Source organism: Sminthopsis crassicaudata, chromosome 4 (genome assembly GCF_048593235.1).
Source record: "Sminthopsis crassicaudata isolate SCR6 chromosome 4, ASM4859323v1, whole genome shotgun sequence".
Taxonomy (NCBI): Eukaryota; Metazoa; Chordata; class Mammalia; order Dasyuromorphia; family Dasyuridae; genus Sminthopsis; species Sminthopsis crassicaudata.
The window spans coordinates 470577252-470596677 of NC_133620.1; the positions used below are offsets into that span (position 1 = coordinate 470577252).

Here is a 19426-nt window from a genome sequence, read left to right on the forward strand (position 1 = left end):
TGGCCCAGGTTCTCTCATCTTGGAATGCCGAGCTACTGTATCCTTTGTCAATCTTTTCTTGAATGATGTTCTCAGGCGAATGGCCTGCATCAAGTTTGAATCTGTGGGTTCAAATATGGTCTCCTTGTTAATGGAATCTGGAAGAAATTTTTTAAAGAATAATTAGGCACTGATTTCAGTACTAAATGACTCTTGTTTAGAGTAAACTCTATCTTCTAACTCATCAGAAAAATAATGATGCTTAATTTGAACCAATTACACAAAATATTAATAAATATATAAGTGATCATTATGTATCAGGTAATATTCCCAGTATTGAAACCACAAATAAAAAGCAAATTAATTAATTCCAACCCTCAAGCAGCTTATATTCTAAGGAACTGACATCTATACAAATTGATACAGAGAAGATAAAATATTAAGTAGTAAATGGAAAGGGGACACTATAACAGATGGAGTTTTGGAAAAGGCCTCCCGGAGCACTGGCACTTGAACAGAGGTTTAAAGGAAGCCAGGAATTTGCTATTTCGGGTAAATGACACCACAGACAAGTGAGGTGATAGTAAAAGAGCACTCAATTGCACATGACTAAATTAATTATATTCCAGGGCATTGAGAACATATCTTATATAGGTTGTTAAAGACAATACTCAGTAAAAAGCTGAATAATCTCCAATAAAAAAAGAGTGGAAATCTACAAAAGAATAAAAATTAGCTCAGAAAATTGCTCATCTCAAAATGTATTCTAATTTAAATACATGCAGACAAACTTGACATATTTGGAAGACACCAATTGGATAAAACTTAAAATTAATAGGGATTCTCCAAAATAGTAAAGAAAATAATTGAATCCATTTTCCAGAAGGTTGTCCTTATTATTGTTCTTTGTTCTCAAAGAAGATCACATATATCACGGGTGATGTCTTAACTTGCGAATAAATTGGACAGCAATGAGTATATTTACTTTAAATTCTTAAAATATTAGGGAAAAGGCAAATTAAACAAATAATTTATTGATTTAGCAACAGGGATGAACACCAAATTCAATTCACATAGACGTATTACTATTAATTAATGATAATGTAATCAAAAGATAATATATTAAATAATGCGATTTACATGAGGTTTTTTACAAAATTAAGAAATACAAAATTCTAAATATGATAAACTGAAAGTGAAAAAGATTAATTATATCATTATTTTATGTAATAGAGAATCATTAAAAAAAAAGCTCTATTCTCTTATAATCTGTTATCATTCATGATAAGCCAAAGTAATTTACAAAAGACACAAAACCAGCAAGGATATACATCCATCTAAATGACAGGGAAGATTTGGAGATCAAAACCAGTATTAAAATCAACAGATTAAACCAATGTGTTAAACCTATTGAATGTATATTGGAGACAAGTATGAACAGTTCACATCTGAGTTCAGAAACTCATTTCTGCAAGTATAAAATAGGAAAGCCATAGCTAGATAGCAATTCATCTAAAAAATATCCAGGGTTTTTTTTTTTTGTTGTTGTTGTTGTTTTGTTTTGTTTTGTTTTGTTTTAATGAAAGGCGGCAAAGCAGATAGAGTGCCATCTAGAGTCAAGAAGAGTCGCTTTTGAGTTCAAATCAAGTCTCAGATATTAACTAGCTATGTGACTTTGAGCAAATCATTTAACCCTGTTTGCCTCAGTTTCCTCATATGTAAAATGAGATGGAGAAGGAAATGGCAAAATACCCAGTATCTTTGCCAAGAAAACTCCGAAGCAGCTCACATAGGATTGGTCACGACTAATCAACTAAAGAACCAACTTTTCAGTGACCTAGAAGCACAAATAATTGGTAGGGTAGCCAATACATCTACTATTGTTACATGCTGCTTTAAGTGAAGAAGAGAGTACAGAATGGGAAAAATCAAGTCTCTCTCTTGATCAGATCCTATCTGAACATCTATACAACTGCATTGTGTTTGTTGGTTTATTTTAAAATGAATGGTCTAAAGATTCCAAATAATGATCAATTAAAGGAACTGGAAATATCTAACATGCAGACGACTCCCCCTTCACACATATACATACAACATATGATTTCATTTGTGTAGGGAGATCCCACCGAGCATTGCCTAATGAACTCCCAAGTTAAACACTTGTGCTAGTACGTGTCAGAGGCTAAATAGAATCCAGGATTTCCACGTTCTCAAGTTAGCTCACTCACTATCAACTATATTGTCATCTGCAAAAGATTCATGGGGGATTTAGAAGCTGTTTCAATTATTTGAATCATTTTCATGAACAAGGGGTATTAAACTTGATCTGCTTAGAATCAAAGAGCAGAATTAGGAGAAATGAGTAAAACTGGCAAATAAGTGCATAAACTTGATTTAAAGTAAAAACTTCCCAATAATTAGAGCTTTCCAAAAAAGGAATGGAATGTCTCAAAAAAGTAGAAGGTGTTATTTCACTTGAAGCCTTCAAGAATAATCTTCATGGGACCTCCAGGAGACCATTATATACCTCAACAACAATACTAGATGATGATCAATTCTGAAGGGTGCGGCCCTCTTCAGTGATGAGATGAACCAAATCAGTTCCAATAGAGCAGTAATGAATTGAACTAGTTACACCCAGTGAAAGAACTCTGGGAGATGACTATGAACCACTACATAAAATTTCCAATCCCTCTATTTTTGTCCCCCTGCATTTTTTTATTTCCTTCACAGGTTAATTGTACACTATTTTAAAATCTGATTCTTTTTGCACAGCAAATAACTGTATAGGCATGTATACGTATATATTGTATTTAACTTATGTTTTAACATGTTTAACGTGTATTGGTCAACCTGCCATCTGGGGGAAGGGGTGGGGGGAACGAAGGGAAAAATTGGAACAAAGGGTTTTGCAATTGTCAATGCTAAAAAATTACCCATGCATATATCTTGTAAATAAAAAGCTGTAATAAAAAATAGATTAAAAAGAATAATCTGCTTGGTCATTTGTCAATTAAGTGTATTCTTTATCAGGTGTGGGTTAGAAAAAATGACCCCTAAAGATTCTGTCTAATTCTGAACTTTTATGATTCTCTGACATGTCTTAAGTCTCAATTATGGAGAGTTGGTATATATTTTTAATCTTTTGAAATAAAGGAAATAATTATGGAAAATCTGATTATGTAAACATTTTTAAAATTGGATAGAAATAATTATAATTATGTACGAATGTTAAATTTCAAAAATTATGAATCTGTGGAGAAAGGAAAGACTTAGATGTAGTCTGTGCCCTGGAGATACAGAGATAAAGTTCAAATCTTGGAATTTTTATAAAAAAGGGGGAAATGATGAGAGGTGATTACAAACAGTCAATGGACAAAAAATTTGGCCGAAAAGAACTGGAACTCTTTGTGGTCATAGAGAGGCATCCTAAACATGGGACCAACTAGTAGATGGCAGGGTTATCAGTCTAAAAGAGATCATTGCCTAAGTACGGTCTTACTATTCACTCTATCCCATCATGGGCTGCTGACAGAGTTTAGATTGTTACTGAGGTGAGTCAATCAAAATAAAATTGAGACAGAGTGATGGCCAGCAATGGAGAGTGAAGTCCAACTCTTGGAATTTTTATAAAAGAGAGGGAAATGATGATGAGAGGTGGTTGAAAACAGTCAATGGATAATAGATTTGGCTGAAAAAAACTGGAACTCTTCATGGCCATAGAGAGGCGTCCTAAAACTTGGGACCAACTAGTAACTAGTAGATGGCAGGGATATCAGTCTAAAAGAGCTCATTGCCTAAATATAGTCTTACTATTCACCGTATCCCACCATGGGCTGCTGACAGAGTTTAGACTGTTACTGAGACAGATGAATCAAAATAAAATTGAGATAAGAGTGATGGCCAGCAATGGAGAGCAAAGAGCAGAGACACAATGCCCAGAAGAAATAGAAGACGAACCAGCAGAAAGCAGCATTGCTAGAAGGCACTGGGAGACTGCATTACAAAAAACCTGAGATGGTCCTTGACACGTGTTATCCCGCTGCATCCATAACTCTGAAGCCTGATAGTGGCACATCAGCAAAAATCCTTAGCTCTTGGCTCCACTGGTTTCTTAATATCAACATGTCACATAAGGGGCAAATCCATTCTTCCAAAGCAGACTGCTATTTGTGGAAGCATGATATCCAAATGTGAAAGAGGAAGAGAATTCTACTGTAATTATTATTCCTGTAATGTTTCCTGACATGCCTTTACTTTGACCTAAGTGTTGCTGGAGGCTAACTAGTAAAAATAAACACACTAGTGAGGGCTTCTGTGCTACAGTTTGGAAAGGATCCATTATGATCTAATAAGTATGTAGTATGTGAGGTAGCTTTGTACAGGTCTAAGGATGGCAGTGGGTGCTTCAGGTGATACATAGCTAAAGAAAATGATAGGTATAGAACACAACTGTGGAGAGGTAAGAATATTCTTATCTATTTGGGAATAAAAGACACCAGAAAATAATGACAAATATTTAAGTATATAAATGTTTTTCACAATAAGAATCAATATTTCTAAAATCACCAGGAAAAAGAGACTGGGGAAATATGTTTGTCATCAATATTTCTTACCAAAAAAAAAGTCAGGCTGATAAAAATGAAGGGTAGCATAGTTTGGTAAAAAGAACACTGACTCTTGAATGAGAAGAATTAGATTCAAATCCAGCTCCTGACACTAACTACTACTGCCTTGAGTAAATCAAACTGCCTAAACTCCCTGGATCTCAGTTTACTTAATTGTAAAATGAAGCGGTTACAACAGAGAGTTTCAGAAGTCCCTTCCCACTCAAGGTCTAATATCCTAGAGGAATGAAAAGACTTATCTACACAAAGATATTCCTAGCAGCATTACTGGTTATTGTAAACAGAACCAAACAAAAGCAACATACTTGATTCCAGAAACTGGGGAAGGGGTGAACCAATTATAATATATAAATGTAATGGAATATTATTCAGCCAAAGGATGAAAATGGAGAATCAAAAGACATCTTGGAAGACTTCTAGGTCATGGTGCAGAGAAAGGAAAAATAAGCTGAAAGAACAGTATATACAATGACTACAACCATATAGATAAACAGAAACAGCAACAAAGTGATGTTTTACTCACAGGTGAGTAGGAAAAAAAAGCATAAAAATATGGATGATGATGGGTAACAGAGTTTTTAATTCAGTCTGGGGGGTGGCATTAATAAATATTAAAAAGTATACAGAACCAGGTATATTTATGTACCATTGAATAGTATGAATTTTCACCTTGTACGTGTACTTGCTTATTTTCTGCTTTTTTTCCCAATATATTTAAATACCAATAGTTACCCATGTCAATTAAATTGAAATTTATAATAAAAAAGTAATAAAAATGGTACTAAAATCAGGGACATTTATATGGGTGTACTGAATGAACAAGATGAATACAGAAAAGCATAAAAAAGACTTCTATGAAAATAATACAAAATGAAGTAGAACCAAAAAATCAATATCCACAAAATGTTAATGAAAAGAACTTATACCATTATAGAATCTAAACTAAATGATAAGATATTATAATGATTAACTTTGGTCCCAAAAAAGAGACTTCCACCATGGGAGTGGATTATATAAATAACTAAACAAATAAATATACATTTATATATTCTATATATTTTTAATATGATACATAATATATTTTATACATTTGTGTATATATATTTACACATATGAGACATATAATCTAAATAGTTTGATAGGATGTCTAGTATTATAAAAAATTTTTCTTCCTCTTTGCACTTTGGGAGGGGTGGAGGAGAAATCTAGTGGGAAATTTGGATAATCTAATTTAAAAAAAACTTTTTAAAAAGATGCAGAAAAGGTATGTGGAATTTATACATAATATAACCAACATTAATTCCATTCTGGAGAACAATTTGTTATTGAACTACCAGAAAATTCATGACATCATTTTTGGCAGTACCAAAGAATTTGAAACAAAGTTAATGCCCAATGACTGGGAAGAGAATAGCTTAAAAAGAAAAGATAAGAAAAGGAAAATCCCCAGTACATGAATGTAATGGAATGACATTGCCTTACAAAATAATAAATATGAAAAATTCAGAGAACCTCGGGAAAACACTTGAACAGAGAAAAATAGGCAGAATCAGGAAAACAAATATTTAATGACACCAACAATTTAAATGAGAAAAAAAATAAACAAAATTCAAACTGGATGTTGGATAAATCTAATACCAAAGCCCTGAAGCCATGAAACAGATGTAAAAATGTCCCAACCTTCTTTGCAGTAGTGAGAAATTTTGTATGTGTGGAACCCTTGAGGATGCTGTGAGATGCACTGATATGTTCATTTTGTAGAAATAATCTACCTCCCCTTGATTTTTATTCTCTATGACATTAGATGACTCCCACGCAAGTGAGAGGTGAAGGACATATTTGAAAATGATGATGATTATAAAAAGTGCAGAACAGCACCTACATTTTTGATCATGGTTAATACATCAACTTATTTTCCTAGATTATATTTATTTTATAATAGGATTTCCGAGAGATGATAAAGGGTTAATGACAAAAAAGAGAGGGGAAAAAAATTGCATCAACAAAGCACTTAAAACAATGTACAGAAAAAAAAGATTCCGAGGGATACAAAGAAACACAACACCTTTGAAGTTACAGTGTTGAATTTATTATGTATATTTTTAAAGGACATATGATGGATATAGATCGACAGTTTCAGATGCAGTCCCGTTATTCTGTTTTTCAAATGAAAATGTTTATATTTAATGGTGTTTATCAAATTCAGAATAACAAAAAATAAAAAAATTTTAAAAGAAAATGAAGTTCATGTAAAAATCTTTTTTTCCCATTTAATTAAAAAAAAAGATCTTTTAAAAGATCTGAATAATTTTTAAAGGAATACAAAGAGCAATGGCCATAAGAAAAATTGTGTTTGCTCTCTAAAAATTGTAGAAAGAAATAAGAAATCATCTTTAAGGGATGTAAAATCCATTAAATTCAAAAGAAAGTTGTGAAATATGCCAGTGAAAACTCTTATAAGTTTGGATGGAAAGTGCTATCTACATCCAGAGAGAGAACTATGGAGACTGAATGTGGATCAAAGAATAATATTCTCACCTTTCGTTGTTGTTATTTCCTAGAATTTTTTCTTTCTAATTTTTTCCCTTTTCGATCTGATTTTTCTTGCACAGTATGACGAATATGGAAATATGTTTTGAAGAACTGCTTAACCTATATCATGTTTAACCTATATCAGATTCCTGTCTTAGGGAGGGAGGAGGGGGAAGAGAGGGAGAAAAATTTGGAACACAAGGTTTTCAAAGGTGAATGTTGAAAACTACCTTTGAATGTATTTGAAAAAAATAAAATACGATTAAAATTGTAAACATGTTTGCCCATGTGTAAGTTGTGGTATATGAATATAATTGAATATTATTGTTCTATAAGAAAAGATCAGCAAGATGATTTCAGAGAGTGCTGGAGAAATTTACATGAACTAATGCTAAGTGAAGTGAGTAAAATCAAGAGAACATTGTACACAGCAACAAGATTATGTGATGATCAATTCTGATGGACTTGGCTCTTTTCAACAATGAAATGATTCAGGCCAGTTCCAATAGACTTGTGATGGAGAGAGCATCTGCACCCAGAGAGAGGACTGTCGGGACTGAATGTGGATGGACCACAACATAGCATTCTCACCTTTTTTGTTATTGTTTGCTTAATTGTGTTTTTCTTTCTCATTTTTTTTTTTTTACTTTTTGATCTATTTTTCTTGTGCAACATAATAAATGTGGAACTTTATTTAGGAGAATCGCATATGTTTAACCTATATTGGATTACTTGTTGTCAGGGGTGGGGAAAAGGGAAGGAGAAAAATTTGGAACACGAGGTTTTTGCAAGGATGAATGTTGAAAATTATTTTTTCATATAGTTTGAAAATAAAAAGCTTTTATTTTAAAAATGTATGCACAAAAAAAAGAGAAAAAAGAATTATGCCAGTGACTTACTCCATGGAGAAACAGACATGATTTTGCCCAAAGCTAAAGCTATGAAATGGTATAATCATTTTGGAAGGCAATACAGCAATAAACAATAAGAGCTACAAAAAGGTCAGGAAGCCATCCTAACCGGGACCCTCTAGTTGATGCAGGAAGTGGCCACCTGCAGTGACTCCCAATGACCTGCTTTGCACTCACTCACCTGGACAGGTCCCCCCAGGGACTTCTGGTATCCATTGTGCTTCTTGTTTTGCCAACAGGGAAATTACATCCAGTCTGGAAACAGGAATCCCTGTATGCAGGGAAAGAAATGAGAAAATGCCAGGGAGAAAAAGCAATCAGAATTTAACTCTATTCATAAAGAAGCAGGCTGACTTCCTTGCCTTCCCCTGCCAACCCCCTTCACTGGGTCCTGGATGGATTGCTTTTCTACCTTTTCTTTCTCATCCATCCAAAAGGGTCCATGTTTCCCAGCCTACTGACACCAGCAATTTCATGTTTCCAACAGGTTTCTCATTCCCCAGCCCCCCAGTTGCTGCTGCTCCTCCTTCCCAGGAGGTCAGACCTGCCACTGATGGTCATAACAGCACCAGCCCTGCTTTGGCCACCTTTACCTCCTGTTTCAAGAAGAGAAAGTTAAACAGCAACCACAGCAGCAACAAAAAGAAGACTGATCCCATCCCTCCTTCCTGCTCCTCCCCAAGAATTCCTCTCCCACCTCTTCCACCACTTTTACAGCTTCTTGCCCTGGGATTTCAGTTGCCATCCTCAAGTATCACTACCTCCAGCAGAAACCGCACCTGGAAGACTCCTTGGATTTCATAGGACTTAATGTGAAGATGGCTGAGGAATCCACATCTTCTTCTTCACCTGAACTTGCTGCAGATCAGCAGCAAGAACTTAAAAACAAAAACTTATTAACCCCCCCTGTGGCTAAAGGGCAACATGTAAACGAGCTTCTCAGAACCTCCTCTACTACCTCTAGCTTTACCACCAGTAAACCAGGCTCAGCCAAGAAATTGGTGATCAAGAACTTTAAAGAGAAACCTCTTCCAGAAAACTATACAGAGAAATTATGGCAGAAACTGAAGGAAGCAGTAGAAGCCATTCAGAACAGTACTTCGATTACATACAATTTAGAAGAACTCTATCAGGCGGTTGAAAACCTCTGTTCCTACAGGATCTCTGCAAAATTATACAAACAGCTGAGACAAATTTGTGAAGAACACATCAGAACCCAAATTCACCAATTCCGAGAGGATTCATTGGACAGTGTTCTCTTTCTAAAGAAGATAGATAAGTGCTGGCATAATCACTGCAGGCAAATGTCCATGATTAGGAGCATTTTTTTGTATTTGGATAGAACGTACGTTCTTCAGAATTCAATGCTGCCTTCCATTTGGGACATGGGTCTAGAATTATTTAGGACCCATATAATTAGCGATCAGACCGTCCAGAACAGGACCATTGAAGGCATTCTCCTTTTGATTGACAGGGAAAGGAACGGTGAAGCAATTGACAGGAGTTTGCTTAGAAGCCTCCTGAGTATGCTTTCCGACTTGCAGATTTATCAAGATTCTTTTGAACAAAGATTTTTGGAAGAAACCAACCAGCTATATGCGGCCGAGGGTCAGCGTTTGATGCAAGAAAGAGAGGTTTCTGAATATTTTCATCATGTCAACAGACGTCTAGAAGAAGAAGAAGATAGACTGATCACTTATCTAGATCTGAGTACTCAGAAGCCACTAATTGCGACTGTAGAAAAGCAACTCCTAGGTGAGCATTTAACAGCCATCCTTCAGAAAGGTTTAAGTCACCTTCTTGATGAAAATCGGACTCAAGATTTGTCTCTACTCTATCAGCTATTTAGTAGGGTATGCAATGGAGTTCAGGTTCTCTTGCAATACTGGACTGAATACATCAAGGCATTTGGCAGCGCTATTGTCATCAATCCCGAAAAAGATAAGACCATGGTACAGGAATTGCTGGATTTTAAAGACAAAGTTGACTATATTACGGAAATCAGTTTTATGAAAAATGAAAGGTTTGTCAATGCCACGAAGGAAGCATTTGAAACCTTCATTAACAAAAGACCAAATAAGCCTGCTGAGCTCATAGCAAAGTACGTGGATTCGAAGCTCCGGGCAGGGAACAGGGAAGCTACAGATGAAGAACTTGAGAAGATGTTGGACAAGATCATGATCATATTTCGCTTCATTTATGGGAAAGATGTCTTTGAAGCCTTTTATAAGAAGGACTTAGTCAAAAGGCTGTTGGTTGGAAAGAGCGCATCGACAGATGCTGAAAAGTCGATGCTTTCCAAACTCAAGCACGAATGTGGACCTGTGTTCACCAGCAAACTAGAAGGGATGTTCAAAGACATCGAGCTGTCCAAAGATATCATGGTTCAATTCAAACAGTATGTGCAAAACCAAAACTCTCCTGTTAGCATTGAACTAACCGTGAATATCCTGACGACAGGTCACTGGCCAACATATGTGCCCATGGAGGTTCACTTACCGGCTGAGATGGTAAGACTCCAGGAGATTTTCAAGACTTTTTACTTAGGTAAACACAGTGGGAGGAAGCTTCAGTGGCAATCAACGCTAGGACACTGTGTACTAAAAGCAGAATTTAAAGAGGGCAAAAAGGAGCTTCAGGTCTCTCTTTTCCAAACACTGGTGTTGCTAATGTTTAATGATGGCAAGGAATTTAGTGTAGAAGACATCAAGCAAGCTACAGGAATAGAGGATGGAGAATTAAGGAGATCACTCCAGTCCTTAGCCTGTGGCAAAGCTAGAGTTCTGATGAAAAATCCCAAGGGCAAAGATGTGGAAGATGGTGATAAATTTACTTGCAATGATGACTTCAAACACAAACTCTTCAGGATAAAAATCAATCAAATCCAGATGAAAGAAACAGTAGAGGAACAAGCAAGCACTACTGAAAAAGTCTTTCAGGACCGACAGTATCACATTGATGCTGCAATCGTGAGAATCATGAAGATAAGAAAGGCTCTAGACCACAATCAGCTTATATCAGAAGCATATAATCAGCTGAGGTTCCCAGTTAAGCCTGCTGATCTCAAGAAGAGAATAGAATCCTTAATTGACAGGGACTACATGGAAAGAGACAAAGAAAACCCAAACCAGTACAATTATGTTGCCTAAAATGTTCACCTTTGAACACCTGGTAAATCATACTCAGTTGCCAGTAGATAAACTAGCCTATCATTCCAATTAATTGATTTCTTTCCTACTACTGATGACTTACTGAATGAAAGCCACTTTTTCAGTGATTTATATGCCCATTTAAAGAGCACAGTTTACATTAAAGAAGAATGCTGTTGAACCTTTTCCATGTTTGGTTGATGGCAACAAATTTTTAACAATCTTTCATACTTCACTCAATTTGGGGTCTGTGAAAGGTTCCTGTGCTTGATGGGAAGTGGCGGGGTTGCGCTATGACTGGGAGGCAAACTGTGAGTTGTGTACAGGAGACTTTACCCAGCAAACTTAAGAGCAAGCATGACAGACCATATAGAATCCTTAAAAAATCACCCTGATCTTTGGTTATTCATCTATTTTGTGCTTTCCTTGCAAAGAGAACTAAATAGTTAAGTGTATTGACATTTGCTACATATTCTGTTTCCACTGAAAAGAGGGTTGTTGTTGTTTTTTTTTTTTTTTTTTTTTAACAAATCTAATCCAGAAAAAACATCTTTAAATTTTAGGAGCAGCTGCTCCTGGATATCAAACAGATAAAGCTTTAAAGAATCACAGTTTTGTGAAAACAAGCCCCTGTGAAGCTACGAGTGACACTGGCCCTACACCCAGATGCACTGACCCCTCCTACCACAGGGAAAGCCTCTTTTCTGGGCTAAGGTTTCTGAAAGTATCCCAGAACCTCTTTCAATTTGAAAGGCAACTTATTTACTCTAATTCTTAGTCTAATTCTTGAAAATTCTTAGTATAGAAAATCCTTAACAATCTGAAGATTTTAAGGAGAGGATCTGGTGATCCTTCTCTTTCTTTCAAAATCACTTGCCACAAAAAAAAAAAAAAAAAAAAAAAAAATCACTTGCCATGTAAAGAGGTGACATGTAGCCACAAGACACAGATACTACCTCCAGTGCAAGAGAAAGTCCCAGGCTAGGATGACTAACTGACTATGGAAGTGAGCAGCAAGATGATTAGTTTTCCAAATTGGGAGGAGTCTAGAGAATAAAAAGGCTGCTTCTCTCCCTCTACATATATGTACATCAATGAGATTTATGCTACAGCCCGGAACGCATGGAGTCGAACCTGTGTGCAAGCAGGAAATAAGTGGTCTTTAAAAAACTAAACTAGTATAGTAGGTAACACTGCTTTCATACCTCCACCATTTTGAAGTTACAAGGAAGAAAAAGATGTTGATCCTAACCTTCAGTCAAGTAGCCTTTGCCTCTTCCATTTGCCAATTAAATTTCCTTAAGCCCTCCCCACTCATGGCTTTCTGTAGCAAAATCTAAGAAATGTTCTATCTCTTATGGCACTTTTTCACATGAATTTGATTATCTAACAAAAGACTGCATTGACAAGCCTTCCTAACCATTTGTTAAGCAGCAGCTTCTCTACATCCTAGATCTTAGCTAATTTTCTCCTTTCTTAGAGCCCAGGGCTTATCTGACAAGAAAATTGCTGTCAGTTATCAACACTCTCATCTTCCCTCACTAAACTAGAAAGCTTTCTTCCCCCCATCCTCCCAAAACCCTGTATCTAGTACCATTCTTCTCCCAGGTGGGCTCAGCTTTTCAAGGAATCTTTTCAGTCCCCCCACCATTTAGGAAGTAGGTAGGTCCCTTCCTCAAAGAGATTTCTCCCCTTAGACAATCACCCTTTTAAAACTGGAGGCTGTAACAACTGAAGCAAGAGCAATTACTTAGAAAATATAAAGTATCACAAGAAACAACTGATAAGATTTTAAAACTCATTGTAAAGCATAAAGGATTTTTTAGAAGTTTTGAGTCATTTTTCCTCTCTCTGTCTGTTTTTCTGCAACAAATTTTTTTATTTAAAAAAATTGTTTCTGAGAAGATCCTTAAAAATCACTAAGTATTGGCTTAAAAACCTCTGCTTTAAAGACTTTTATAATCTGCTACCATTAACGTTTTTAAACATAAAAATTGATACAGGTCCAAATCAGGCAAAACCAAGCTACATCTTCAGAGAGGAAAGAGACACTTTTCCATCCCCATCCCCTTTGTGTCCTCTGTGTCTTACCTGGTCCTCCTCTCACAGCAAAGAACTTCAGGAGATACTTAAGCCAGACTGTGCTTCCATCAGTCTCAGAGCATCCAGGCTAGCTCTGTAATTGGCACATCTGTGTCGCATTTAACCAGATTATAGAGAAGGCACATTCATAAAAATATTATATTTTATTCTATTTATTTATTTGTAAATAGAATAAAATATAATAATAAAATAAATATATTTAAATAGAATTATATTATAGAATATATAAATAAATAGAAAATAAAATAATAAAATAAATATAATTTTTAAATTTAAAGATTTTAAAAATATTTACATATATAACTATATGTATATATATTATGTAAGATACATATATATATATATATATATATATATACACACACACACACACACACACATATACATACACACACATATGTATACACAAACTCACACCCATAAATTTTGCCTTTTACTTTTTCTTCAATTCAACTTTAGGAAAAATGACAATTCTTTGAATAACACGTTTACAGAAAAGTGATAAATATATGTATGAGCCAAAATCCATCACTGGGGAGAAAACAAGACCGGAGCAAATGAGGGACTGTGTAGCTTGATGCAGTTTTCATTTGTATTTAGCTGGTCTTTGTGAATTTTTTTTTTAGTCACTTGACTATCAACATTTTTGACATTAAACTGAGATGTTCTTTGTCCCTGTACAAATATCTCACTAGACACTTTGTTCAAAGCTATTCTGGGTCAGTTTTAGTTGCAAAAGTGCAGCAGCCTTCCATCCAAATGGAACAGGCTTTTATAGAACAACTTTCTTGAAGGATGCCTGTAAGAAGGGGTGGAACTAGCCTGAGCTGACAGGATACAGGAACGTGCTCTTTCACTGCTTAGTCTGCAAAGAACTGATGATTCACTTTTGCCATAAGCACACATGAAATCTTTGTAATGTTTCCTAACAGGTTCATGATATAGAGAGTGAGGAGTTCCAAAGTTGGTAAATAATGTAAATGCCTGTCCTTTCCAAGAGTGAGTCTTTGGATAGTTTGTGTTCTTGATTAAAAAGTTTCATGTTGCTTAAAAAAGCAGCAGCAGCAGCAGCAGCCTGGAAGGCACAGAGGCTGCTACAAAGCATCTCTGAAGCACTCTCTGTTCTCCAAGAGAACATGGTCATCCATGTTCAGTGTCCCAGAAACACACTGGCCAACAAAGCTTGAAGTTGTGTGTCCCAATCTAAGTGGTAACTACAGCAAAGAACCCTCTTCATCCACCCAGCCATGGCTGTGGATGATTGAGCCAAACATACAGATCTCTTCCTTTAAAAAAAAACCACAAAAAAAAACTTTTTTTCTGATTATATATGTATATTAATTTTAAAAATGAATCATGATGGGAGAGAAAAATCAAAAGAAAAGAGAAAAATTATGAGAGAAAAAAACAGAAAAAAAAGTGAATGTAGCATTTGTTGATTTCCTTTTAGTGTTCTTAATTTTCTCTATGGATACAGGTGGTATTTTCCATCTAAAGTTTATTGGGATTGCCTTGGAACGTTGAGAAGAACCGAGGCTTTCATAGTTGATCACAATATTTTTGCTGTTATTGTATTCAATGTATTCCTGGTTCTGCTTGTTTGGCTCAGAATCAGTTCAGGTAAATCTTTCCATGCCTTTCTAAAATCAACTTGTCCATCATTTCTTATAGAACAATAACATTCCATAACATTCATATACCACAACTTTTTCAAGTCATTCCCCAATTGATGCACGTCGACTCATTTTCCAGTTCTTTGCCACCACAACAAGAGCTGCTACAAACACTTTTGCACATGTGGGTCCTTTTCCTTTATGGTTTTCTTGGGATACAAACTCAGTACTGGTACTGCTGGATCAAAGGGTATGCACACTTTTATAGCCCTTTGGGCATAGTTCCAGATTGCTTTCCAGAATGGTTGGATAATTTCACAACTCCATCAACAATGCATTAGTGTCCCAGTCTTCCCATATCTCCTCCAGCATTTATCATGATCTTTTCCTGTCATCTTAGCTAATCTGAAAGGTATGAGGTGATACCTAAGAGTTGTCTTAATTTGCGTTTCTCTGATCAATGATTTAGAGCATTTTTCCACATGACTATACATGGCTTTAATTTCTTCATTTGAAAATCATCTGGTCATATCCTTTGAACATTTATCAATTGGGGAATGACTTGTAGTATTCTTATATATATATTAAATATTTGACTCAGTTCTTGATATATTTTAGAAATGAGGCCTTTGTCAGTAACACTAGCTATAAAAATTTTCCCCAGCTTTCTGCTTACCTTCTAATCTTGGCTGAGTTGGTTTGGTTTGTACAAAACTTTTTAATTTAATATAATTAAAGTTATTCATTTTGCATTTCATAATATTCTCTACTTCTTCTTTGGTCATAAATTCCTCCCTTCTCCAAAGATCTGATAGATGTTTCACACACTTAAAAAAAAAAAAACAATTCAAATATCATGGAGCCAGTCAGTCAAGACATATTAAAACTTGGTGTTTTTCATATTAAAGGACCAGAGGAGCCTCATTTATAAAATATATCAAGAACTGTGTCAAATTTAATAAGAATACAAGTCATTCTGCAGTTGATAAATGGTCAAAGAATATGAACAGATGATTTTCAGATGAAGAAATTAAAGCCATGTATAGTCATGTGGAAAAATGCTCTAAATCATTATTGATAGAGAAATGCAAATTAAGACAATTCTGAGGTAACATTTCATATATCACTCAGATTGGCTAAGAAAAGATCATGATAAATATTGGGGGGATGTGGGAAAACTGGGACATTAACGCATTGTTGGTAAAGTTGTGAAATGATCTAACCATTCTGGAAAGCAATTGGAAATATGCCCAAAGGACCATAAAACTCTGCACACTTTTTGATCCAGCAGTATTTCTACTGGGCTTATATCACAAAGAGGACATAAAGAAGGGGAAGGAGCCTACACATGCAAAAATGTGTGTAGCAACTCTTTTTATGGTGGCAAAGAAATGGAAAATTAATAGATACCCATCAATTGAGGAATGGCTGAACAAATTGTGGTACATATAAGAATAATGAAGGAATAAAAGTATATAATTTTTCTATAAAGAAATGATGATCAAGCTGATTTTAGAAAGACCTGGAAAGATTTATATAACTGATGCTGAGCAAAATAAACAGAACCAGGAATACATTAAATACAGTAACAAGAATGTGTGATGATCAATTGTGAAAGACTTGGTTCTTCTCAGTGGTTCAGAGATACAAAGTGATCCCAATAGACTTTGGACAGAAAATGCCATCTGCATCCAGAAAAAGAACTAAGAAGATAATGTAAATCAACACATGCTATGTTATTTCCTTTTTGTTTTTTTTTTCTCCCATGTTTTTCCCCTTTTGCTCTGATTTTTCTCTCCCAATATGATTCATAAAGCAATGTGTACTAAAAATAAATAAAAAGAAAAAGAAATAAAGCCTTTTATCAGAAACATTAGCTATAATTATTTTGGTTTTTCTTTCTCATTTTTCCCCTTTTGATCCGATTTTTCTTGTGCAGCATGATAAATGTGGAAATGTATAGAATTGCACATGTTTAATCTATAAGGAAGAGGGGAGAGAGAAAGGGAAGGAGAATAATTTGGAACACAAAGTTTTGCAATGGTGAATGTTGAAAACTATCTCTACATATGTTTTGAAAAATAAAAAGCTAATATTAAAAATGAATATTGAAAAGCATCTTTTAAAAAAAGGGGGGCCTCACAGAGAGGGCAATAAATAGAAGATCCTGGTGGGTCTGAGCAAGAGCTGATAAATAACCAATGAGAATATTCAATATCAGGAGAAAGAGATGCAGGTTCCTGGCATGTAAGGTGGACCCCCTGTGGCAAACCAATGGAAAAGAATCACATAGGATGGTTCATCATGAATGGATGAGTTGCTGTCACCACCAATGAACTTTCACATCATAGATCCTTTTAAATATAGATCAGAAATCTAAATTAGACTAAGAATGAAATTAGTTCCTCAACTTCATGCTAAGACTATTCTTTAACAGAGTATGGTATGTAAACATAACTGTACAACAGGAAATGACAATTTTAAAATTCTACCGACATGCTGTAAGGAATCCTAGTGAGTAGGAATCTTAAGGAAGTCTCAGCCATGTCTTTCGTGAAACTTCTTTTTGCTGAGAACTCTGAAATGCGTTCCTACTTATCTGATTAAATCCCAGGGAGCACTAGGAGGATTGGCCCATCTCCTGCCTTTCTTAATGAATATCCTTCATGACAGGCCAATGTTAACTCCGGAAACTTGGCCAGTTCCTATAGTAAACATAATCCTCCTAAAGGAATAAACATATTCTCTCTGATGGACCTGTCTCAATAGAGCATCCTTGTATTGAGTGGGGCTGCTCTGTCTCAGGGATCACCTATCACTGGAGAGTAGGTTAGCCAAGACAGGCCTGGCCCCTGCCTGCTCCAACTCAGAGAGGGAAATCCTCCATGCAGAACAGCCAAAGTTAGACAAGAGTGGGAAGGAAGGCTTCCTGGAGGAAGCAGACTCCAGAGCAGAGAGCCAGCAGCTTCAGGGCCAGCACCAGCAGCTCATGGGACTTCCTTTGTCTGAAGAGGAGAAAGGATCGCATTGTCTCTGACCACCCTGCATCCTGGCACACCCATCCCCAAACCCTGAGACATGGGCACAGCCTTGCTTACCCACAGAGACCAGGTTCTGGTACTTCTCCAGCATCACGTCCCTGTGCAGGGTCCTCTGGGTCGGCTCCAGGAGCCTCCACTCCTCCTGGGTAAAGTCCACGGCCACGTCCCGGAAGGTCACCGAAGCCTGAAGGAAACACATTCCCACTGAGCCAGGAATAGCCCTCCAAGTGTCTCTGTCTTACCCACCTATGGGGCACCTTACATGGCTCTCCCAGTCACCCATGGACAGTGCTTTTTCCTTCGGGGCAGCTGGCAATTCCAGATCTCTTTTAGGAGATTCTGCCGAGTGCCAATCACTGACCTCTGCATCAAAGGGAGACTTTGGAAATCCTTCTGGACCGTGACCAACCCAGGAGGACAGTGTCCCTCTGGGACATCCACTCGGCAGAAGGAATCCGAGGAAACTCTCCATCTGAGCATTGGCCAGGGACGTGTCATGGTAGATTTTGCTTTTCAATGGCCCATGTCAAACTTTTTGGTCTCAGGGCCTCCTTCAACTTAAAATAAGCAAAAGTTTATGCAAGTGACAGTCTTTGACATGCATCATATTAGATATTAAAACAGATTAAATTATGAAATGATAATAAGTCATCACATTATTTTATAAGGAGCTGTTTCCCAAAACGAAAGAACAGTGGCTGTACATTTTTTCATAATTCCTTTAATGATCAATAAACACCCACCTTGGGCCACAGTCACACTCTCCGGTCTGTGAACCCTCACATTCATTCCCCACCTGAATATTCCCCCTACTCCACCCCAGCCCCACCGTCCCACCCCAGAGACCGAACTCTAAAGGCCCAGCTTCGTCTCCACCCCAGCCCCACTCTCTCCACCTTTTGCCCAGCCCTGTGGATGCAGCTGCCCCAGCCATCCTCTCCAGCTCTGGCTGCATTTTCACTCATTCCCCGGACTTAGTGGTTGGCATACTTGTGGCTCCCCCCATCCTGTCCAAGTTCTTCCCCTATCACGATCATCGGTAACCATCGGAACCTCAGTGTCCTCTGAGGGTCCACACCCATCCTGCAATCAGAATCCTGGTTGCTGACAGACCTCCGGGAACACCCTTCTTTCCTCAGTGAGTCTCAGCCCTCATAGTCTCTCTCCTTCCCAACTCCTGCCCTCACAGAAGGGACTTTGATACTCAAATCGAGTCCTTCAGATGCCCATTTTTCCTCCCAGATCTTCTACTTTTGCCATAAGCTACTTCTCCCAGTCCCATCACCCACACAAAGATGGTCACTCTTTGATCCTGTCTTCCATACTTCCTCATCTGATCTCAGTCTACTGGCATGCCCTCTCCCTCTGCCTTGCCATTCTGTGCCAGCTCTTGGACCACCAAGAGACCTCTGATCTTTCAGCCATCACCCATGCCCTTCTCCCCACCTGCTTTTCCCTGCACTCCTTCTC

The 19426-nt window shown here is 36.8% G+C and overlaps 1 long non-coding RNA gene and 1 pseudogene across 1 annotated transcript; one reads left to right on the top strand and one right to left on the bottom strand.

Moving 5' to 3' along the window:
• Nucleotides 1-102: 102 nt before the first annotated feature.
• Nucleotides 103-8594, bottom strand: LOC141540380 (uncharacterized). Its single transcript, XR_012481534.1, has 3 exons — nt 8463-8594; nt 8232-8321; nt 103-137 (listed from the first exon to the last, which is right to left on the bottom strand). It is a non-coding gene; the product is annotated as an uncharacterized LOC141540380 (long non-coding RNA).
• A 274-nt stretch (nt 8595-8868) lies between these two features.
• Nucleotides 8869-11384, top strand: LOC141540378 (cullin-4B pseudogene; annotated as a pseudogene).
• Nucleotides 11385-19426: the final 8042 nt, after the last annotated feature.